Here is a 25,288-nt window from a genome sequence, read left to right on the forward strand (position 1 = left end):
TAGCGAGCCAACTGACTTCCTTCAGCCTTTCCCTCCTCCATAGCGAGCCAACTGACTTCCTTCAGCCTTTCCCTCCTCCACAGCGAGCCAACTGACTTCCTTCAGCCTTTCCCTCCTCCACAGCGAGCCAACTGACTTCCTTCAGCCTTTCCCTCCTCCATAGCGAGCCAACTGACTTCCTTCAGCCTTTTCTGGGCAGCCTCATTTCATGGAGTTGGAGGGAAGTGAAGAGTCAAGAAGAGGAGGAAGAAAATCCCAGATCAGACACCAGTGGCTGGTACCCTGACAAGTCATCCAGAAGCCAAACAAAACCGCAGCCACCCAGAGGCTCGATTCGGACCATTGCCCGGCAAGCCACACCAACCACCCGTTCACCAGCTTACATTCCAAGTTTCGATATCTCCCTGGAATTCCGCAAAGCCCACCCGTCACACCAATGCAGGTGCTCAATCAGTCATTTATTGAATTCAGTGGCATTCACATTCAGGTTTCTAGAAAGAGGTAACAGAAATGTGGGAAGGGGCTGGGTGCGGTGTCTCACACCTGTAATCCCAGCACTTTGGGAGGCCGAGGAGGGCGGATCACCTGTGGTCCAGAGTTTGAAACCAGCCTGGCCAACATGGGGAAACCCCGTCTCTCCTAAAAATACAAAAAATAGCTGGGCATGGTGAATGCCTGTAATCCCAGCTACGCAGGGAGGCTGAGGCAGGAGAACTGCTTAAACCCAGCAGGCGAAGGTTGAAGTGAGCCAAGATTGCACCACTGCACTCCACCCTGGGTGACAGAGCGAGACTCTATCTCAAAAAAAAAAAAAAAAAAAAAAAGAAAGAAATGCAGGAAGGGCCGAAGGGCTCATGTGCATCTGTCTGTCTAATGCTCCCCACTGCTGTGCTCTCCAGCGCGTAGCTGCCTGCTCTGTGACAGCCCCGGAGCTTGCTGATCCGCTCCTACTGGATACCTGGAAGACTGGGCTCCCCCTCCACCGCAGTTGCGCCCATCTGCATTCTTCTCAGACAAGGCCCCTACTCCTTCCTCTCCATGCTTCTTTCCTCGCCAGGGCTTCCCTGCTGTTTATAACACCTCCTGATTTAGCATCTTCTGTGAATTTCATTAAATTGCTGTTTACTGTTGCCTCCAGCATTATTAATAAAGATGTTAAACAAAATCCAGGCTTGTAACCAATGCCTTGCTGCAAATGGCAGGACATCCCCTCGCCACCTAGCCAGCTGCCATTTATCAGGGTTGCCTCCTTGCCTTTTATCCCAGCCAAGGAGCAGCCCCCACCTGCTTTCAGGTCAGCAGGGCTCACTTCTCCTTTAATTGTGCTTAATTCTGCAAGTAACGTTTTCTTCAGAGGCCCCACAGACACACATAAATGGGTATATTAACCAAAAAGGTGTGCTCCCTACCAGACAGAGCAAAACAGACTCAACTCAAGAGCTGTCATCAACCCCTGTGTGCCAGGAGGAATAAGGAACTGAGCAGAGCGGGTGTGCACCCCACCCATCCCCAAACCCAGCCCCCTGGGAGGCTCTGACAGGAAAGGACAGCAGCAATTCCACCACGTGTCAAGTGGGGTTGTGTTTTCCTTCACAATTAAAATAAAGATTTCTCACCTAGGTTGTAAATAGATTTTTAAATTTAAAAAGCTACATTTTGTAGTGACTCATGCTTTAGAAATAGGTCGTGCTTGCCAGAGAAGCAGTCGACTAATTCACAGCGTTTCTCCCTTTCCTCCCTGCCTACACCCAGAGAGAACCCCGGGAGGAAAACCCAACCTCCTTCCTGGGCCTCCCACCTGGAGTAAGCTCATCAGACCCCACCTCTCCCCTTACTCCAGGCCCCACCAGGCCCAGGCACTTCCCTGAGCTGGACACAATCCACATCTGCAGGGCCACCTGCTTAGGCCATTTGCCCTGAGCTCTTGAAAGCCCCAGATGTCCCATCTCATTGTCTGGTTGGTGTTACTCCAGCCACTGTCTCCCTGGGATGCAGCTCCAGCAGTCTCCAGGCTGCTGGGCAACTCTGAAAACAACATGTAGCCTCACTGTGCTCAATGCCTACAGACAAAACGAGGGAGCACGGAAAAGACCAGGCTTTCCCGCTTTGGACTTCACAGATCAGTGACATTAAAAATCTTGAAATATCATTTTTAGGTCTATACTCAAAAAAACTCAAAGCAAGGACTCAAACAGATGTTTGTACACCTACACGCATAGTGACATTATTCCCAACAGCCAAAAGGCAGAAACACCCAAATGTCTGTGAACAGATGAATGAATACACAAAATGTGGTCTAGCCATACAATGGAATATTATTCAGCATGAAGGAGGAAGGAGATTGTGGCGCATGCGGCTACGTCGATGAATCTTGAGGACCCTGTGCTAAATGAAATAAGCCAGACACAAAAGGACAAATACTGTTTGACTCTGCGGTCCCTAGAATAGTCATTCACAGAGACAGAAAGTATAACAGAGGTTACTGGGGGGGCTGAGCGTGGAGGAGTTCGTGTTTAATGGGGACACAGTTTGGAAAGGTGTTGCTCAGAAATAGTGGCAGTGGTTACAAAACAGGGGGGACGTACTTAATGCCACTGAACTGTAGACTTAAAAATGGTAAAATTTATGTAATATATGTTTTGTCACAATAATAAATCTTGGAATACTGGAGTGTCCAATTTGTCATTCTACCAAGTAAGCACAGGAGGTGAACAAACCATTTACTCTCACCTAGGGTTTGTAAATAGATTTTTCCATCTAAAAAGCTACATTTTGTAGTGACTCATACTTTAGAAATGGGTCGTGCTTGCCAGAGGAGCAGTCGACTGATTCACAGCGTTTCTCCCTTTCCTCCCCACCTACACAGCAGGGAGTGGATAGGAAACTCAAAAGGAAGGAAAATCTTCCCCATGAGAGCTAGGAACTTTCCTCAGATAACACACTGCACAGTTCTCGCCTCCCTTGCTGTACCCAGGCCTGCTCTCCCAGCTTAGGAGTGTTTGCAGCTCTCCCAACCCATGGCATCACATAAGCAGCTTGGAATCGGCCAGGTGGGAGTGTTTACACCCTGGAAATGGACAAACACTATCACTCAGGGCATCTTCCTAGGAAGCCAACTGTTAAACGTTTGCCAGCACACCACTGGAGCCAAGAAAACTCAGTCATGGTCACCAAAATCACCCGCGCAGGACCTGGCACAAGGGAATCTCTGAATGTGATGACCTCTCAGTTTTCCTACAGCCCATAAACAGGTGTTGATGCCACGGCATATGAGACCACCAGCCTCAGGTACACAACTATGATGCCCAGGCAGACCACAGCACAGAGGGTTTGGACCCACTTCCCAGTGGCAACAGTAGAAAAAGTTGGGCAACATTTGTGGGTTTTATTTAAGGTACTGGCTGCCACGGAGAGCTGGTGTGGGTCTATAGGTGCTGGGGCCAGCACTGTTCACTCGGGGTCCATATGTCCGTGTTGATGTTGGGCCTCTGTGAACATGAACCCCACCTGCCCATGGCCAAAGACACCTCTGTCTGATGGCCTGGATCCTACAGTCCTTCTCCAGATACCCACACTGGCCCTTTTTAAGGATCTTCTCTAGCAGGCCAGTAAGAGAGAATGAACCTGAATTTGCCTTTTCCTGGAGATGCTTAAGTATCTCATGCTTGAGACATCTGCTCAACACATGTATTTCTAGGGCAAGATTCCCTTGACCTCACTTCCTCTGACAAGGAAATTAGACACTGGCATATTCCCACAGCAACAGTACAGGATTACAGAAAAAACTGAGTATTCTGGTTATCTATTGTTACATAACAAACTTGCTCCAAACTTAGTGTATTAAAACAGTAAAGTCAAATGACTGCTTACAAATATGCAACTTGAACAGAGCTTGGTGGGAACAGCTCTGCTGCAGGTGGGTCGGTTGGTGCTGGTGGCTCCACTTCCAAGAAAGCTCAATCACATGGAGCTTAGCTGTAACTGTTACTGGGAGCCTTTGCCCTTCTCCACAGGGCTGCTTGGGCTTCCTCACATGATGGCTGGGCTCCTAGACAGCAAGTGTTCCAAGATACAGGAAGCATAAGCTGCCCATCCCTGAAGACCGAGCATGGGAAACTTCTGCTGTATTTGATTGGTCAAAGCAGCCATGAAGCCCAGGTTTAAGGGAAGGGATATGCCCCACCTGCAGGTGGCAGGAGTGTCTGTGGATCTGCAATTCTGCAACCATATCGAATCCATCACATGAAGATGTGAACTAAAACCTCAGCTTTGCTCTGCCAGCAGAGCCACGTAGGTGCCACAGGGCAGTTGCATGCTGTCTCAGCAGAGCTTAAGCTCAGACTCTGAGCCCATGGGGGCAGCAGCATGTGTGTCTGAGGGCCCAGCACTGTGTCCAGCACAGGCATTCCATAAATATTTGCAGAATTGTTAAATTTAACAAATCGCATACTAAAGTTTCTTCTTCTTTTAAATCTCACCAGAATTTAAAAATGGGGGAGGGGGAATGCTCCACTGTGTAAGAGTAAAAGAAAGAATTCCAGATTAGAGCAAAACTTAGCCAAGATCCCTGGGAAAATGATGATACAGGGAAACTGCCATAGGCCAATTTGTTAAATTGGTCCCCAAACAATATGAGGTATAGTTTAATTTTTTTTAAAAAAGAAAATTGTGCCATTTAAACTGATCAAAATCAGTTATAAACCTGAATACAGTTGATTTTAGCAATTTACAACATAAAATAATTCAGTCTCAGGTAAGTCTTCCTATACAAATGTTTTGTTTCCATGTGAAAATAGCTTTCCAAATTCTATAGGTGGCACCTTACATCATACAGCAATTGCACCCCTGGAAACAATCTTAGGGCTCCACTGCATCTTTATTTTCCACAATTTCAATATCTTAATAGCACACAAATAACATTTTGTTCCTAAGAGAAACACTGTTTTACCATGAAATTCCATGACACGCATCTCTCCAAAGGCAGATGGTTCTGCTGCATAACATTATTACATATATAATTACCTACATCACAAATATTTTCAAAATCGAAACTGCCAAGCCTTCTTGCCTGTCACTTTTTCTTATGTTGTCTCCATAGCAACCTGCTTCCCTCCCCCAGAGACAAAGAGAACACAGAAGACATCTTTAAATTGGCATAAATTAGAGACAAATTCTTTATTTAATCAGACACACAGCTTACTCTAATGATTACCATACACCAAAATTATCCAGAAATAATAATTGTAACTCATAAAAATGAACTGCTGTAAACAGACCTGTTTGCACAAGATGAGAGCATAGTTCTAAAATGTGGCACTGTGTCGTCATTGCACCCTCACCCCCAGTTTGTCATCCTCTACAGCACACACAGCCCTATCCGCCTTCTTCTTGAGCGCACTAAGCTCCCAGGCCCTCTCCTCCAAATGAGCATGGTCAGGTTCTGCCTCAGGCCCTGAGTGGTTCTCACCTCCTGCAAATGCAGCGCTCAGCCAAACAGAGGTGTGTTGAAGTTCATTCCAGGCAACCATAACAAGCCACACATGACACAGAGACATGCTATCCCCAAAACAAGCTTATGGCCCATGACTGGGCAGAAGGGGCACTGAGAATGCTCAGTCAACTTTGACAATTAGTGCAGAAATAGCAAATGCCAGAGTTAAGTAACTAATAGTGTCTCTCTCTTGTCACCCAGGCTGGAGTGCAGTGGCACGATCATAGCTCACTGTAACCTTGAACTCCTGGGCTTAAGCAATTCTTTGACCTCAGTCTCCTGAGTAGCTGGAATTATAAGCATACACTAATATGCCCAGCTAATTTAATTTTTTTGTAGAGACAGGGTCTTGCTTATGTTTCCCAGGCTGGTCTTGAACTCCAGCCTCAAGCTATCCTCCTTCCTTGACCTCCCAAAGTGCTGGGATTAGAGGTGTGAGCCACCACAGCCAGCCTCCTCTAATTCTCTCTTTTTTTTTTGAGACGGAGTCTCACTCTGTCGCCCAGGCTGGAGTGCGGTGGCACGATGTTGGTTCACTGCATGCTCCGCCTCCCAGGTTCACGCCACTCTCCTGCCTCAGCCTCCTGAGTAGATGGGACTACAGGCGCCCTCCACCACGCCCGGCAAATTGTTGGTATTTTTTAGTAGAGACAGGGTTTCACCATGTTAGCCAGGATGGTCTCAATCTCCTGACCTCATGATCCGCCCACTTCAGCCTCCCAAAGTGCTGGGATTACAGGCGGGAGCCACCGTGCCCGGCCCGGCCTCCTCTAATCTTGACCATAGTTAAAAATATAGTGCTGTGTCCCCAGAATAACATTCTACACCAAGCAAAACCTCCAGGGAGAGAGGGGTGGCTTGGGTCACCCACCCATTCACGTGCAGGTCATACAATGCCCACCGCGGAGGCTGGAAAGGCATCTCAGGGTACAAGTGACAGTTCACCAGGTTAGTCTCCAACTACTACTTGGCCTTGAAACACTTTTGGAGTAAACATGGTAAATCTCAATGTTACACAGAGCTCAGAAAAACACACACCTACTTTTTTAAGTCAACAAATAATTCATAACCCTTCAGTTGGTTTCTATGAAAAAACAGGAAGCGGAAAGGAGAAAATTCCAACTTTAGGCTCAAGAGTATTTTACACACACAGTGTGCTTCCCTGTCTCTGATCCCCCCGCTGCTTCAGGGAGGCTGCTGGGGAAGGCTGCACAGAGCGGGGCTGCCTTCCTGCCAGCGAGCAAAGTGCACTGCCCCGAAACAACACCTCTGCCCAGAGATCTAGGGCAGATACGGTGCAGACCCTGACACCAACAGACTGAGCCATGTGATTCTCACCGCGGCCTTCTCCCATCTGATGAATATACCCTTCTGTACCCCTAGAATGTACTTTCTGTGTGAGCATAAAGAGTCACATAAGTTGGGTGGGGCACAGTGGTTCACCTGTAATCCCAGCACTTTGGGAGGTGGATGCAGGTGGATCACTTGAGGTCAGGAGTTCAAGACCAGCCTGGCCAACATGGTGAAACCCTGTCTCTACTAAAAATACAAAAAACAAAAACAAAAAATTATCTAGGCATGGTGATGCATGCCTGTAGTCCCAGCTACTCAGAAGGCTGAGGCAGGAGAATCGCTTGAGCTGAGATTGAGCCACTGCACTCCAGCCTGGACGACACGGCAAGACTCAGTCTCAAAAAAAAAAAAAGTCACATAAGTTGCTCTAATTTTTTTATCTTATTTTATTATTTATTTATTTTTAGAGACAGAGTCTCACTCTGCTGCCCAGGCTGGAGTGCAGCGGCATAAACACGGCTCATTGCAGCCTCAATCTCTTGTACTCAAGCCATCCTCCTACCTCGGCCTCCCAAGTAGCTGAGACTACAGGCATGTACTTCTATGCCCAGTTAATATTTTTAGTTTTGTAGAGACAGGGTATCACTATGTCGACCAGGCTGGTCTCAACCTCCTGGCCTCAAGTGATCCTCCTGCCTCAGCCTCCTGGAGCACAAGGATTACAGGCATGAGCCACCATGCCCACCCAGTTGCTCTACTTTAAAAGGCAGACTTCTAAAATTATTTCCCTGGAACATAATAAAGCCTTTAGTTTAGCCCCCACTTCCACGCTACAGAAAATACAGGGAATCAAGAAACAAGTTCAATGGCACCATCAAGAAATGACCCAATAAATCTAGAATGCAGGACATTTGACAAAATAATTGGCTTGGTCTCTTCAAAGGGTCAATACCTTCAAAAGCAAAGAAAGAGACTGCTAGAACAGTTCTCCAATGGGGCATCCTGCCTGCCAGCAGGTCCCTGGCAATGTGTGGGTTGTCACACCTGGTGGTGGAGTAGGTGGCACTGCCAGGGATGCTGCTGAACACACCCATTTATGTGTACATTGTACATTGCACACAAATATATGTACAATGTTGAGAAACTAGTCTAGAATAAGGGAGATTGAAGGGGCATAACAAAAGCCACAAGTGAACCCAGTTTTAACAAAAACTACAGCAGATTTTTAAGGGACAATCAGGAAAACCTGAATGTGAACTGGTATTGATAATGATTTAAGAGATAAGATAAGGAGATTCCTGCTAACTCTCTTAGGTGAGATAACAGGATCACAGAAGAGTGCCCTTATTCTGCAGAGGTGTCTGCTAAATTATCTAGGAATGAAGCAACAGGGCATAAGCAAAGTAAGTTTCATGGTTCACCCAAGACAGACAGACAGACATATAGACAGATAAAAGGAAAGAGCAGATGTGGCAGAATTAAGGGTTGAATCTAAATGGAGAAGAGACAGACCTTCACTGGATTCTCCTTTCCCTCTTCACCTTGTCTGAGACTGTTCATGACAGCCAGTGGGCAGGAGGTGCAAATCCAGGCATTTTTCGAATGGCCTCCTGACGTTTCAAAGATATAAACTACTCGGGTTTTCACACTCAGAGCCCCTTCAAGCCCACAAATGCTTCACACTTGAGCACTGTGCAGATGCTCTGCTGGGAGGCCTTGGGGCCACAACAGCACACACATCAGCCCTGCCATCAAGGGCTGCCAGGCCACACAGGGAACAAGAAGGGCCCAGGGGTAGGTAGCGAGGCACCCACACAAGAGAGCAAATGCTTCAGAGTCGAGGCATGCATGAGACAAAGGGCAGGAATGGATGGACCGAGGGTGTGAAAGGTATGTGGGTTCTGTGGGCTGGGCAGAGCATACCCATGGAGAGAAGATGGGGCTCCAGGCCCAGGGGGTGGAAGTGCAGGGTGCACAGAGACACAGGGCCAGGACACTCACATGGGGTGCACAGAGACACAGGGCCACGATGCTTGTCGTGCAAAGGGAAAGTGGAGAACAGTGTTCCAGAGAGCTGGACGAACCACATGGAGCCGTCCCAGAGGGCTCCAAATGCAGGCCCTGGGATCAGAGCAACTGCATTCAGGAGGCAATGGGGAGCTGTAGGACTTAGGAACTAAGAAGCGACTTAAAGAATATGTCATGGCCAGGGATACAGTGATTGCCTGACCACAGGTGATGCGCTCGTAGGGACGTGGAAACACCCTCCCAAGGCCATCCGTCTCACAACAGGGCAGCATAAGGACTAGCAAGCTCCGCTGCATCTGCGCCACTGTCTGCTGCGTCCACCTGAGAGAGCCACTTGTAGCCTCTTAATTACAGCCACACAGCCTGCCTCATCCTGATGCTGCCCTGGGGCTCTCTGAAGAGGCTCCTGGCTCTCTGCAGGGTCCTTCTTGTGGGCAAGGCATCCTCAGTGAGGATGTCACTCAATGAGTGGACAGTGCTCCTTGACTGCTGAGGACAAGGATAGGCCCAGGGCACCGTGCAGGGCCACCAGTGTTCCAGGCTCGACGGGGCTTCTGTAGCCCTGGGAGCCTCTTCCCCTCCAATCACTGTAGGACCACGGCCAGGCCAGTATCCTCAGGCACAAGTGTTAGCTTGTTAGGCACAAGTGTTATCCTCAGGCACAAGACCAGCTCCCATTGTGTTTGCATTCCTTCCATGACACCTACACTCTAAAACATTACTATCAGGACAAAACTGTGCTAATCAGCCAAGCAGTTGTTCAGTCCATAAATTCTGCAACACTTAAAGTTGGGCCCTTTCCCGGGAATGGGGCTCTCGACCCCCTTTGCTTAAATGTGTGTATGATCCTAAGAGCTCCATAGTATGGAAAGGGCTGTCGACAGCCCCACGGGAAGGCCGTGGCGTTTCCAGATGGGGAAACTGAGGCTCAGGGAGAGAAGGTGCTCACCCAAGGCTGTGTGCTGGCTGTTTGCCCAGGACCCAGGTTCCTGGGGCCGGGCTGACGCTTCACCCTCTATGCTCTGAAAAAGGAATTCTCAATTTTTAAAGAATAATCACTGCTGACTGCTGGGAGGGGAAGGAGAAAGCAGCCATGCTGACCACCCACCAGCTACCCAGACATGTGAGGAACAAGAATGCGCCCCAGGGACAAAGACAAAAAGTACTGTGTAATTGTAATTGTACTACATTTAGTAATTGTACTAAAAAGTACAATTAAGTTCAGGCAATTAGGTGTCCCTTCACAAAATCTCAAACAGAGAGTGGAAAGCCCAAAGCAGCCGAGACACACTCCTAGGGAGTTTCATTATCCATCGCTCCCCTCCGAAGGGGTCCAGACGCTGCCGAGATGGACCTGGGAGGCAGCATTGGAGGCAAGGTAGGGGCCACATCCTCACTCTGCAGTCCACAGGTGGCTTGGGAAACAAGGGAGGGAAGAGAAGGGCTGTTTTCTTCCCCGTGTTCATCTACAAGCTGTAAGTGCGTCCATTTGCTGATCTGTCAAGATGAGAAAGTGGCCGAGATCGCCTCGAGGCGAGGCTGTGTGCCTCCTGCCAGCTGTGCTGTCACGAGACCCAGCCAGGCTCCAAGGCAAATACAATGTGGCCTAGGTTCTGTGCCTGTGTCCCGTTTCCTTTGGACATATTACAGGTTACTTTAATTAAAACATTTGCTTCTCAACCAGTTTTTTTTATGATGCCACGGGTCCTTGTATTGATTTCAGATGTGTCAGACTCATTGGTAGGAGGCTTAGCAACACAGGACATAATTCTCCCTGGAGGGAGGGCACTATGCCCCATTTAAATAACCCAAGAGATCAGCTGAGCAGCATTTATACCCACTTCCCAAAGCTCATTTCCTACCAATGCTCCTTTCACCGCTTGGCTGTGCCCCTGGGCTGTACGTGGCTCTCCATGCAAGGCGCAGCGTTTCCCATGCTGCTGACGGGCTGGAGAAGTGGGCAGACACTTGCCTCCTGACACAAACATCCCAAACGAAGGCCATGCTGTGAGAGGCCCGGCATGGTCCCAGATCACACTTTCAGAGACCTCAAAACTGAAAGAGGAGGAGAGCAACTTCCAAACCAGGGAGGGGAGACCCTAGCAGGAGACAGCAAGGGTGGCCTGGGGTAGCCAGGGGGAGAGAGAGATAAGAGAGAGAGAGGTGGGACTGCTGGCCTGTGGCGGCTGAGATACCTGGATGTGTGCCTGGAGACAGAGAGATCCGGGAAACAGCTTGCACACAGGCAAGGGGCCAAGGCCCAAAGCCCAGGCCATGTACCTGTGGGTTCTAGGTCACAGATCAGGGAGGCCTGTGGGAGAGCGGGGCTGGGGTCTGTCTGTGAAAGGCTTCAAATACAAGGCCAGCAAAATTTTCACTTTGCAAAATGAGTTTTTAAGTGCAGAAGAGGCAAAACTAAAGCATCATTTCAGGACCGTGCATCTTGCAGCCATGCAGAGGACACGCCGGAAGGAAGACGTGTGAAGCCAGAGCCGTACCTGATATAAAATAAGGTCTGTGCTGAGGGACAGGGGAGAGAACTGAGAGTCCCTGAGCACGGCTGCTTCAGCCTGGAGCTCCAGCTCACAGGGTCCCACCCAGGTCCCCACAGCCACTTAGCTGCTGCTGCTGCCCCTTTGTCCCCAGCAGCAGCCCGGGTGCCAGTGTGGGTGGGTCCCGGGCCACTGCGAGGTCTGCACTATCCCAACAGCACCCAGGGCCCAAGGAGGAGTGACATGAAACAGCACATAGGAAACCCCATGACAGGCTGAGAGCCCGCACTTAGGGGAAAAGCTTTTCTCTTGTCCTGTGAACTCAGGGCCCTGTGTTTTTCTTCTGTGCTCAGCCGGCCCTAAAGGACCTGGTCATGGAGTGGGCATGAGGGGTGAGGAGGGGCAGCAAGAAATAGAGCCTGTGAGCAGGTGAACCAACCGGAGTGCAGGGACACCAGGAGAAAAGAGGCCTCCAGCTTGGCCAGGTAGGGGTGGGGCAGGCTGCTGGGACAAGCTCCCTTTAAGAGGCTGTGGCATCCCCAGGTGGAAAAGGTCGGCGGTGCCTAGAAGAGCAAGGCTGGAGGCCAGGAGCCTGGAGGCTCTGCACACAGGGCAGAGTCGGAGGCTTGGACCCCCCGACTGAGCAGGACACAGGGGACTACAAAGGAAATGAAGGTCACAGCCATACCCAGGGACCACACAGGACACAGAAGCCATCAGAGATGGAGAGAAAGAGAGAAAGACAAGGCAGATGACAGAAAACCACAGGCAACCCCACGAAGGAGCCTATGGAAAGGAGGCTGCTGGTGAATTCTGCAGCAGGGTCTGGGAAGGCCTCTGAGCAAACAGACGCCCACTGAGAACACCTTGCTGAAAGCCCCAACTACGGGTGCAGGATAGGGCCCCTCTGGCGACTCTGCGGATGGGGTGTTCTGGAGTTTCTTATTCTGTTCTCTTGTAAACTAGAAATATTCCATACCAACAAAGTCACCTTAGGAGCATGTCCGTAACATTTCCTCCACATCACTAGGGCTTGGAAGGAAAATGCTGGTTTCTTACCCTGGCCACTGGTGACATTTCTCTGTGGGGGGCTGTCCCATGCATCACAGCATGCTCAGCAGCACCCACCCCACCTTAGCTGTGACAACCAAAACTGTCCCCAGACACTGCAAACGTCCCTAGGGACACGTGCTGTACAGAGGGTGCTATGGACTGAAGGTTGTGTACACTTAAGCTTTCTACATCTAAGCCCTAATCCCGAAGACAATTTTGTTTTGTTTTATTTTATTTTATTATTTTATTTTATTTTATTTTATTTTTTGAGATGGAGTCTCACTCTGTCACCCAGGCTGGAGTGCAGTGGCATGATCTCGGCTCACCGCAAGCACCTCCCGTAGCTGGGACTACAGGCGCCCGCCACCACGCCTGGCTAATTTTTTGTATTTTTCGTACAGACAGGGTTTCACCGTGTTAGCCAGGATGGTCTCGATCTCCTGACCTTGTGATCCACCCGCCTCAGCCTCCCAAAGTGCTGGGATTACAGGCATGAACCACCATGCCTGGACCCCCAAGACCATTTTTTAAGTGGAACTGTGTAGAAAAACTCAAGACGGTGCTTAAGGCCACCATGTAAATACAGTCACACACCACGTGAAGACCTGTGGTCCATGATGACTGCATATACCATGGGGTCCCATAAGACTGTATTTTTACTGTACCTTTTCTGCATTTAGCTACACAAACATTTGCCACTATGTCTCGACTGCCTATGGTGTTCAGTATAGTCACATCCTGCACAGGTCTGCAGCCGGGGAACACAGGCTGTGCCACGTAGCCTAGGTGTGTCAAAGGCTGTACTTCCTAGGTTTGGTATCAGGAGGTGAGGCCTTTGGGAAGGTGATTAGGTCATGAGGGTGGAACCTTCACGAATGGGATTAGTCCCCTTTTAAGAGACACGAAAAATGTTCTCTGTCTCCACCATGTGAGGAGCAAGACGCTGGCTGTCTACAAACCAGGGAGAGAGCCCTCACTGGGAATGAGACCTGCTGGAAGCTTGACCTTGAACTTCCCACCTCCAGGACTATGAGAAACAAACATCTCACAGAAATCGATGTCTGCTGTTTAAGCCACACAGTGTGTGGCATTTTGTTATAGCAGCCTGAGAAACTCAGACAGCTATCATCCTCCAATCTGTGCTGGCAGGGTACCCGAGCAGTAGCCCACTGTGCCCCTCTACCTCTCGCACACACCCCTTGCTCACTGAGTTTTATGTTTAAGTTGTCACAAGGATGTTTGAAGTGATCCTGTCTTGCACTGTTGATAATTTATTCCTCAGGGTCATAAATTCCTGTCATTTAGAGATGACACTGCAGCTGTGATCTCACAGGGCTTAGATCACAGGCTGGCTGGCTGGTTTGCTTCGATTTACAACCTATGCAGGCCATGTCTTGAGGGTTCCAGAAGGTCCCTGCGGTGGCCATCCCTGCACTGGGCAGGACTTCTAAGTGTTCTGCTTAGGGTACTGAGAGACTTCAAATGTCACAGCAGGCTCCACACTCCCGAGCACCCCCAACTGACACACTGCATGGGGACTGGGCTTAGCCACAACGCTGCTGGAAACCTGCCGCTTACTTAACTACAGGCCAACTCTGTGAAAAACCTCAACCCCTCTGACCTCCTGGGCCTCACCCAGATGCCAAATAACCAAGGCTGCCCAAGGGGCCGGCTACATACTCTGTGGGATTTGATGCAAAAGGCAAGTGCAGTCTTCTGTGCAAAAAGCAAAAGTAAGGCTTTTTCCTTTCTCCTGGAGTTCCTCCCCAACCCACCATAGCATTTTTTTAATTTGCTATTTCATGCCAGGCTTCCTCAGGCAGGGCCAGTGCAGAGCCTCATAGGGGCCAGGGCCACCCTTCTATTCCAGCAGGGCACACACCCGGCCCTACTGGGCCCTGGCAGGCTTACTGTCCCAACACATCTCACAAAACACAAATGCAAAGGTAAATATCCAAGAATCTCAAGACAGCAACTGCAGAGCATTAAACCCCAAGCACAGGTCCCCCTAAAAGGGCCTCCCACCCCTCCCCGGCCACCTGCATCAAGGGTGGCTGTGGGAATATGGGCATCTGACTCCTGAGTAGCCTTCACAAATAGGGTCTCATTTGCTGGGGTTGGGGACAGCCTCATCCCCATTTACTGACGAAGAAATAAGATAAGAGAAATTAAGCCACCAGCCCGAGGACAAACAGCTTGCAAGTGGCAGAGGAAAGACTAAAGTCCAAGTGGGTCTGGCCCTTCCCTTCCCTTCTTAACCCCTCCTGTGTCAGGCAGAACAGCAGCCCTCCCAGAATGAGGCCAAGTGCATCCCAGCATCCCTAACGACCAACGAATTACCCTGGCAGCCCCCTGACCTGGTCCCTGAGATTCTGCAGTGGGTTGGCAGGAAGGGCAACAAGACTAACACCTTCCTGGGCCGCAGGGCTGCAGCAGGAGCTCAGGAGCCATCTGCACAGGTTCAAACCCAACCTCTGCCTCTACTAGCTGTGTTGCCTTGGGCCAGTTCTTCCACCTCTCTGTGCCTCAGTGTACTCATCTGCAGAAAAGGGAAAACAGTGGCACCCACTCACAGGGCTATGGTGAGGGCTAAGGGAAATCAAACTAAGCACCTGTTCCCAGTGCCCAGCACAGGCGCACACTGTGTAGGGGAAGCCTTCGCACTACTCAGCAAGTAGTGCCAGCCTCTATGATGTGCCGGGGTCCTCAAAGGAAGTCCATCTAGGCCCACCTCTGTCTCTCGGCAGGATCTCCCTGTGAGTTGTGCCCCAAAGAGTCACCAGTCAGACCGTATGCTATTGGCGCCTGATCTCATTTGGCCACAAGTAGGCCCAGAAGGCCACGGGGCATGTGGTGCAGCTCCCTCCTCCCGGAGGAGGCACACACCAGCTCAGGATTCACAGAGCCAGCCCCTCACTGCAACCAGACCTCAGCCAGCCAGGCCAGGTACAGCCGCAACCACAGCGCAGCAGCACTCGGAGTTTCAAGGCCAACTCCACATCCAGCCACATGATGTAGGGCCACTCTTGCAGGACGACAAACCCACGGACCTCTCAGCACAGGTGCTAAGTAGCTGGTCCCAGACACTCTAGAAACAGACTGGAAGGGAGTCACCTGTGTCCTTCTCCCTTGCAGGGCTGCCCAGGATGGAGGAAGGGCTGTGGAAGCCATGCCACAGCAGGAGGCTGCCCACCACGGGATTAAATGATAGAAGGACCAGTGGTAGGACCGAGCCAGGCCTGCAAGCCACAGCCCAACGCCAGGCCTTGGGGCCAGGGGAGCTATACCAATCCAGGGCTGCTGGCCTGGAGCAGCCCAGGGGCCCAGGAGAGCAGCGGGTGCAGGAGGGTGGGCAGTCTCTGCCGTCCCAAACACCCCCGACATGGCCTCAAGGGTGGACAAGGCCTCCAGGCTGCAGCTCTGCCATGGCCAACCAGCCATGTGACCCTGAGTGGGACGTGTGCCTGCCGGCTTCTGTCCCTCGTCCCATTAAAGGAGGCTTAGAGCCAGGTGGTCTGCGTTCCCTCTGGGGCCCTTCGACATCACCTGGATTCCCACTTTGGAAAAACAGGTGTGCGTACAGATTTGCTACTGCAAATGGGAGTTTCTGGTGGTGTCTCCAGAAGGCCCGCAAGGTACCTGGCCCTTCTCGCTGCAGGGCGAGGTGCTCAGTCAGTAATGAGACAATGCAACCCTGAGAGGTGGAAGGGAAATTCGAGAGACCTTCCAAACGCATAGCCAGACTCCATGCCGGGATCAGGCGACACAAATCAGCAGGTATTTAAAAGTAGAGGGGAGATTTTGAGAAGCCCAATTACCCACAGGAAGTCCAAAGGCTATTTTTAAACGCCTTATCAGAAGTCCAGGTCAAATGAGTACCAAAAAAAAAAATAAAAATAGCAAGTGCTCAGAAAAATAAGATGCAAACGCAGAGCTCTCTGGCACACGGTCAGAGGCTGCCTGCGGGGAAAGAGGCATCCTTCCAGAAAACGATGCAAAAATAGCTCCAGCAAGGGAAGCCCATCAAGCATGCCAGGGTTAGGTGCAAATGGGAAACTTAATTAAGCAGGCCTCTAAAGAACGTAGGTTTCCAAAATAAAGCCCACAGCTGTTTATGTGGCAAGGCCAAGAAGGGGTGGGGACACTCGACAGTTGACACTCAGGCATGAGTGGCAGATGCTGGTGTCCTCAGGCCAGGGCCTGCCTGGTCCCAGAGGGCAGGGAAGCTTGGCAGCAGCTCCTTACTTGCCCCTTGTCCTGGCTGTCACCCCTCCTTCCTCCCAGGAACTGCCTGCCACATGACCCTAGCTATGGGACCCTCCTATTACCTCCCTGTTCCCATGGACTGCAGTCCTAGTGAAGGCAGTCCTAGTCCTAGTCCTAGTCCTAGTCCTATCACTCTCCTAGCCCCATCTCCAATGAGCTTATTACTTCAGAGAGAACCAAATTGTCCTTTTTTTCCTATTAGTTTTTATCCACCTGCCAGCTACAAATATATTTGTAAAATGCTCTTCTTTACAGTCAAAGAACCAAGGTATTAGGATTCCTTTTAAAAACCATCTTCCCCTTCCATTTTCATTTCCCCCACTTCTAAAAAGCTGTGTGTTCTCAAAATCCACAAAAAAAGGATCCTGGAGTTGGGGTTCCCTCCCCAGCTCCTCTACTTTCTCCCTTCCTTGGATTTTTTTCTTTTTCTTTTTTCTTTTCCAAGTAGCATTTTTAAAAATTGAGTTTGTAGCAAGCTAAGGGTTCTCTATATGGCATGTCAAGCACTGTAAGCTTCTGAATCTTTTCGTCCTGTGAATTTTGGTTGCCCTGACAACCACATTCTGGGCAGAGCTTGAGCATTCAGGATCGGAAGCATCCCTGGCCTGCAGGGCAGTGTTTAGGGTGGAGGGAATGAAGCTCAGCACCTGCCCTGATGAAACCTAAGTTCTGCTGATCACCAAACCTGTCTCTTCCTGTATATTCAGAAGATACAAAGTGCCTGTGTGTGCATGTGTGCCTGCCCTCCCTACCCAGCCCACCTGCCAGGCCCTGAAAGTAGGGGTGCTCCTCGCCCTTCAATGCTGCTGGAGCAAATGCCCCTCCTCAGATGCGCACCACCCACCTGTCAGAGGACTTCTCCATTCTGCAGAGCCTCAACACAGCTGCCATCAGCCAGCTGAGAGCGCGGCTAAAGACTGTGGATGGCAGGGGTTGAGGGCCAGCCCACTGGGAAGCAGGGGTGGCAGCAGAGACACAGATCAGGGAAACGGGGCACAGCTGGGGACACCGCAGCCCAAGCTTCCGAAAGTCTCCTGCAGGTAAGAAACACAAGACCGGCATCTGTGTTACGAATCCACCTGTGTTATGAGGCTGACGGATGCTGAGTTCCTGAAACGTGGTCTGCACGGGAAGTGCCTGTGCCTGTTTCAGGGATTCCAACCAGTGCTGGGAAGGGCTTGGACACATGTGAGGCAGTGACTCCATCAACAGCAACTGCCCATGCATCCAGCGTCTTGGGGAGTTTTTCTCAGAATATCCTGACCTGGAGATTTGGCACACTGTGCACACACACAGGCAGAACAGACTGTTCTAAAGCTTTCAAAAGTTTATTTTCAGCAGTCAGTCACTCACTCTGGTGCCCCAGAAGGAGCATGGCAGCTGGACTCCAACTGACCTCACTTTTTCCCTGCCAGGAGACCTGGGGCAAGGCTCGCAGCCTGCCAAACCCTGTAAACAGAGATTATCAGAAAACCCATCCCCGGGGCTAGACGAGACTTAAATCAGGTGCTGGGTAGAAAACACCCTTTCTAAGGCACTAAGCACTGCACAAATGTTCTTTTCCCTTTAATTGCCCTCCCTTTAATTGTGAGAAAAATAATGATTTGGGGTCAGAATGTATACTACATACTGATCTTTCTAGACCATCATTAAATGCAGAGGTAGAAACAACTCAAATGTCCATCAGCTGACGAATGGAGAAAGAAATGTGGTGCATCCATACAACAGAATATTATGCAGCATTAAAAAAATGAATGGCACATACCAACATGGGTGAGCTTCAGAAACATCATGGGGAGTGAAAGAAGCCAGATATAAAAAGGCCGCAAACTGTATGATTCCATTCATATGAAAAGTCCAGAATAGGGAGACCCACAGAGTTGCCCAGAGCTGGGGTGAGAGTAAGGAGAACAGTTTCTTTAGAGGTGATAAAAATGGTCTATGATTGACTGTGGCGATGGCTACACATTATCTGTTGAATATACTAAAACCACTGAATTGTACACTTTGAATGGATGAATTCACTGTATGTGAATTCTGTCTCAATAAAGCCTTAAAAGAAAAAAATGTAAATGGTGGTTAAATGACAGGAACCTATTTCTCTCTCACTCACTCAGCTGATCTTCCCAGGAAGGGCAGACAATTTGCCCTGATTCCAGTTCTCTTAAAATGTGAGACCTCTGGCCTTTCCTCTGGGATTCAAAATCCAACTGCTGTGAGTTAAGAATGTTCCTTCATAATTTTAACTTCTATTTACTCACCTTTGAACCACACTAAGTAATTTCTTGGCACGTTGACATCTGTTGATGGATCTGTATTACAACTTTTCCAACTTGCAGGTTTCCAAGTCACAAGAGGTTCATCACAATACCTCTTCTTTTTGCAAAACACCCTTAATTTAACCACAGCTATGATGATAGTAACTGGCATATCACTGGAATGTCATAAACTGAAAATTCATAAAATCAGTGCACAGAAACAGGTGCTAGAGAAATGTATGGTGAATCAAAGCCATCCCAATGACCATTCATATTTGTCAAAGTCTGAACTCGTCTGTCACTGCTGTGACTTCCATGGGTGGCTGCACTGGAAGCCCCAGGGACTGAAGTAAGTTTCCAGATTTTACAATTTAAGTCCTTGAAAAATGCAGTCATCTCTAAGAGTCTTCCTCTGCAGTTGGAAGGTCTATTTGCATTACCTTCTGTATATTTACTTCCAGCTTCTCTCTTTATCTCATAGACTATTCCATGCCGTTTCAAGACAGAAATTCCACACGAGGACCACGCTGGCACAGGCATAGAAATTACCAAATCTCTATAAGAAAGGCTTACTCTGATCCAACACAAATGTATACCAGGCTAATACAAATTAAATTTCTAATAATAAAAGTGCATTTCCTCTTAATAATTGGGAAGTTAATGTCTTCTATGAGTAACATATGCTATAAATACTCAACATTTTGAGAATGATGCCTGCTCAAAAGAAGAGATTTTTAAAAACTCATTTTCTGCTTTTTGTATCCAAGCATCTCAGATCACTTTCCAATAAGCCACGATTTCTCCAAACATCCCATGAGATGCAGTGCCGGGGACAGGTTCCCTGCTTAGATACAGACAGAATCATAAAGAGGTTCAGTAGCCTGTGGAGTGGACAAGTTAGTGCCATATGTAGAACCGCTCTCGAACCAATATTGGGTACCGTGAAGAACTCTGAGTCCAAAATTAACCAAAGTTGACTTCTGTCCCTTGGTTTGCAAAGTGAAGGTGCAGGTAGACAAATTCAATGCTTTTCAAATTGTGTTCGCCAAAATGACTGCGGGGGTTGAGGTGGAGGGGGAGGGTTTGTAGGGGCTGGAGTGTGAGGCCCTTTTTATCAATCCGAGAAGCACCACTTTCAACTGTTTTTGTTAAGCAGAAGGGTCTTCTGTTGAAAATAATAATAGTAAAGGTTTCAAAAATGCTGGTCTCAGTGACCTTAAAGCGTTATTGTTTTTATAACCACAAAGAAGAGGAATCCTCAGTCCCAACCTGGGGACTTTGCCCAACAGGTGACTGTGACTGTGATCCCTGTGACTGCTGGAGCCTGGCTCAGGGCTTCCCCTCGCATCAGCACCTCGAGGAGAAACGCGCTGGTCCTCACTGTCACACCACCCGGCTACACTGCCATGGGCAAGTGGCTCCAATTATTGGGACTGCCCTTGCTGCAATTCCACTTTCTTCATGTGAAAGGGTGGGAAATGCCTGCCCCTCAAGTCACATAATGTGGGAGGCAGCGTCAAGCCTGAGCAGACCCTCAGGAGGGGCACCCTACCCCTTTCCCAAGCTGTGAGAATGAGGATGGAAGATGAATCACTCAACAATACAGCCTGGCCGCACCCAAACACATTGATTTATAACTCACCCCACTTTCTTCTAAATAGTATTCACAGTAAGTATGCAAGAGACTAAGCTGACCAGCACCTCCGCTGGGACTGCAAGGCCCCTCCAGTGTCCTCACGGAGCTCCTAATGATTCTCCAGGGCATTGCACACTTACTTTCCATTTGCAACAACTCCCTTTCCTCTTGGTGTCAGAAACAACCTTCCCGTCCACTTTTTTAAGCACATGTCCTACGTGTCACCCATCCCAGTGGCATCACTGCATCCTTCCTCCTACCCAGTTGATAGCACGTTGGGGACCCTCTACTCTCATTGGCAATCTCTCCCTCTGGATCTCTCTCCATTCACTGATATGCTGTCTACAGCTACTTTCCGAATACAACAGAAGAGGTTAGACTCTATGTGGCCCAAGAAGCCTGAAATATTTACTCTCTGGCCCTTTACAGAAACAATGTGCTAACTCCTCGCCTGACGCAACTATTAAAATGAATTAGAATTATCTCCCCCATAAAAATATTGGCATCTAGTGGGCAAAGTATCACAATACTCTTCATATTTTCTGATTAGGTACGGCACAGTGCTTTACATACAGTAAGTGCTTAACCAGATGTTTTCTGAGTTGAACACTCCTTAAAAATGATTAATTTGAGCCTGGGTCTATGCAACACCTATGGGTGATCCCATTCTATGGGTGTGAGTCATGTGACTGGAAAAAGAAGGGAGACACCCAATACCTAGCAAATTTTTTTGAAGACAATTAGCAGGTGATTTTAAATGCACATAGACTGTAGAAATGAAACAATAAGAAAGATTTTCAACAAGTCGCTGCAATATAATTAGGTGCAATGGGAGTGTGGTAATTTACCCATCTTCATTAACAATCTGTTCACTCAGGTGTTATACAATTCCACAGGAAACACAATCAACATTTTGGAAGATTACAACCCATCGGAAACAATCTATAAAAATAGGATGTCGACCAGGCACAGTGGCTCATGCCTATAACCCCAGCACTTTGGGTGGCCGAGGCGGGTGGATCGCCTGAGGTCAGGAATTTGAGACCAGCCTGGCTAACATGGCGAAACCCCATCTCTACCACAAGTACAAAAATTAGCCAGGCGTGGTGGCAGATGCCTGTAATCCCAGCTACTCAGGAGGTTGAGGCAGAAGAATCGCTTGAACCCGCGAGGCGGAGGTTGCAGTGGGCCAAGATCACGCCACTGCACTCCAGCCTGGGCAACAAAAGTGAGACTCCGTCTCAAAAAAAAAAAAAAAAAAATAGGATGTCAAGGTGATTCTAATAGAGGGAAAGATTCTTATCACAGTGTTTGTTAATATTCACCTACACAGAATCATCCCATATGATCACGGGAAAAGTTTAAAGCAACGACAATTACAACATCAAAGAGCACCTGGAAGTTTCCTCTCCTTTTTAGTTCTGTAGGCTTCTTCCATGATAAACCACGAGCAGATCTGTTAGAGAAACACCAGGGGAACATTCCACACAGAGTTTGCATCCAACCTCATGGAGGCATCCATTAGGCAATCAAGTGCAGAAAGTATGATCGCTCCAACCTTATGCCAACCACTAGATGTGCTTAAACCATGATCTCTGGCCACTGTCGGCTTGAGAACTCTGACCAGTGTTGAGAAGTGGGTCTCACTGTTGGGGAATTTGTAAAAGATCTGCTTGAAGCTCCAGACGGTGCAGATAATGATGCAAACCTAAAAGCTATTTTTAATGGGCTTTTACATTCAACTTTGATTATTACACAGTACATTAAATTGATAGGGGGTAAAGTTTTAAAACAGAGAATATGGACTCACTTTGGGAGGCCAAGGAGGGAAGATCACGAGGTCAGGAGTTCGAAACCAGCCTTTCCAATATAGTGAAACCCCGCTTCTACTAAAAATACAAAAATTAGCTGGGCGTGGTGGTGTGTGCCTGTAATCCCAGCTACTCGGGAGGTTGAGGCAAAAGAATTGCTTGAACCCGGGAGGCAGAGGTTGCAGTGAGCCGAGATAGCGCTATTGCACTCCAGCCTGGGCGACAGAGACTCCGTCTCAAAAAAAAGAAAAAAAAAAAAAAAGTCAAACGACTGAACACGTAAGTTCCTCTCCTGTCTGCCTGGTAGATGGTGGGGGGTGTCAGGTGGAGCCTGACAATCAGAAGGCCAAGGCCAGCTAACTCCAGATCAAGCTTGGCCAGACCTCACGCCACCTCCTTCCGAACACACCAGAGCCTCCTCTGTCTCGGGGGTATCAGAAGCAGCATTTTCCATCCCCGAAGAAACACAACACTGTCAGCGAGGTCACAGCCTGGGGAAGCCTCTGCTAGCAAGGCAGTGGAGGCATCTCTCTCAGAGAGTGGCTTCAGGGGGAGTGAGTGGGTTTCCACTGGAGGGACTCCTATGGGAGGGTGGAAGGGGCTGGTGAAGACAGAGGCTGCCTGCTTCCCTCAGAAGCGGCTTCCATTTCACAAGATGAAAAGAGCACTTCACAAACATTTTCAGGTTTTTTTTTTAATTAAACAAAGAAAAAGGTGTGAGACTAAATGCCAGCTGCCACACAATGCCCCGGCAAAGCGAACACGTTCCCCCTGGCAACTGCACAGAGAGAAGCACCCTAGAAAGTAGGAACAGTTTTTAATCTGTTCATGGATGTCAATAAATAACCAAACTGTAACGCTTGGCTTCTGCGATGGTGTCTCTCAGAGTCTCAAAGCGCACGCTGACGGCAAGCAGCACGTGGTGGGAGGTGGTCTTGCCAAGTCAGGAGCAAACCCCAGCGCTTTGCATTCCAGCCCTCGGCATGCAGCCCAGGTGGATGACTGCACCCTCACCATAGGCAAACTGCTGCCAGAGAGGGGACGGGACCCCTGCCCCTCCATAGGGATGCAGTCACAATGACGGGGGATGCCGCCACAATGACGGGGGATGCCGCCACAATGACAGGGGATGCCGCTTCTCTGCACATGGTCTCTTTCATCCAGACCAAGAGCCAAACCCAGGGACAACACAAACCCCAGGGGGAAACAATGTGCATGCTTCATCCATGCCTGTTGTGTGGATGGCTGGACCCATGGGGTCCCAGACCCCGCTGAGCAGCAGCCTCCCATGGAACCCTGGAGGTGGTGATCACTGTGAGGAAGACAGGACCAAGAGACCACGCTCCAGGACAGACAGCTTCCATTTTCTGTGTCCCAGATCCCACAGAAAGACTGGCACAGTTGTCTGCTGGGGTGGCGGTGGAGTTTTCAGAGGCACCCCTGCTACATGGCAAAGCTGCAGCAGGAAAGCCCTTCGGGCCCAGGGAGCAAGGTCTGGTTCTTGGGAAGTCAATACACTGCTGTAAGTCATGTTTTGTTTCCCATGCTCATTAGATGTCCGAGAGCACCGCACAGAGCACACATCTGCAGTTCAGGACCACTCACTGCGCTCACGGGGTGGGCTGCAAGCCGGTGCAGACTCCACCCAAGCAGGTGAGATGGAGCAGAGGCAACCCCCGCTGTGCACCCCTTCCTTACAATCCCTACCGCCCTCCAAAGACGGGCTGCTCTGAGGGGGTCCTGAGAGTCCTGACAGGCACAACACAGGCAGGCTTAACACCCACGGTGACGGCGGCAGGAAGAGAGCACCCAGTCCGTGCTGATAAGCTGAGAATGGGGTGTGGTCACAATGGCAGAGGATGGTGTCAGAGGGAAGTCGGAAGCAAGCCCACCTGTGTGCCTGTGTGTGGACATACAGACATATATACACAGTCATGCGCCACTTAACAAGGAGAATATTTTCTGAAAAATGAGTCCCTGGGTGACATCATTGTGTGAACATCAGAGTGTACATGCATAACTCCAGATGGCACAGCCTAAGACATACCTAGGCTATGTGGCACAGCCTACACTCCTAGCCTATAAAGCTGTGCAGCATGGACTGTACTGAACACCTTCGGAGCTGGAACACAATGGTAAATGTTTGTATCTAAACACAAGGAAGGTACAGTAAAGATATAATCTTATCACACAGTATATGCAATTGTCAACGACAGCAACGTCTTCATGCAGTACATGACTGTATTTACGTGTGTGTGGCCTTAAGCACCATCTTAGCTTTTTCTAAATAATACCTTTAAAAAAAAAAAGTCTGTGGTTGTCTTTTGCACTCTGGAGAAAAGAGCTTTCCTAATTCAGACTAAACAGAAAAGACTAAACAGGTCATATCAGATCGAAGAGTTTTTTAAATTGTGCAATTATAGGAATTTCAAGTAGATTTTAAAACTCAACCTAAGATAACAAGTAAACCGATGCCTTTGGGAATACTTTCTTGTAATGACGACGAAGTGGTCAGCAACGTGGGGACAGAGTCCTGTGTCCCTCACCCTGTGGCTCTGGAGCCAGCAAAGAGTGTGGTCATGATGCTAGCAAAATATGCTTAAATGATCCGTGACAGGTGGGGCCAGCACCTATGGGGTGGGGTGCCAGGGCTAGGCCCAGCTCCGCCTCTGGGAGACGAGCAAACTTCTAGGGGCACAGGTTGGGGAGGCAGCATCATGGCTTCTACGCTTCCAATTAGTTCTAGCACGCCTTTTTGCTATAAACTGGGTGAATATATGGACCCACAGAATCACACATTTACTGAAAATGAAACTGAACTCTGACCCCATAGCTGGGGAGGTGAGACTGGTGCTGGGGTCGTAGGTGGAACCTAAGGCAGTGATATTCACCGGAGCCTCTGCATTCCCACATGCTGCCCAGTCCTCAGAGTACCCCAAGAAAAATGGTTACCTCAAAGC

At 49.2% G+C, this 25,288-nt stretch overlaps 1 protein-coding gene across 2 annotated transcripts in view; it reads right to left on the reverse strand.

Moving 5' to 3' along the window:
- The window catches only part of SH3RF3 (SH3 domain containing ring finger 3), a 353,462-nt gene that overhangs the window by 270,432 nt on the left and 57,742 nt on the right, over positions 1–25,288 (reverse strand). The gene's annotated exons all lie outside the window — the stretch shown is intronic.

The sequence above is a fragment of the Pan troglodytes genome, chromosome 12 (assembly GCF_028858775.2).
Source record: "Pan troglodytes isolate AG18354 chromosome 12, NHGRI_mPanTro3-v2.0_pri, whole genome shotgun sequence".
NCBI classification, from domain to species: Eukaryota; Metazoa; Chordata; class Mammalia; order Primates; family Hominidae; genus Pan; species Pan troglodytes.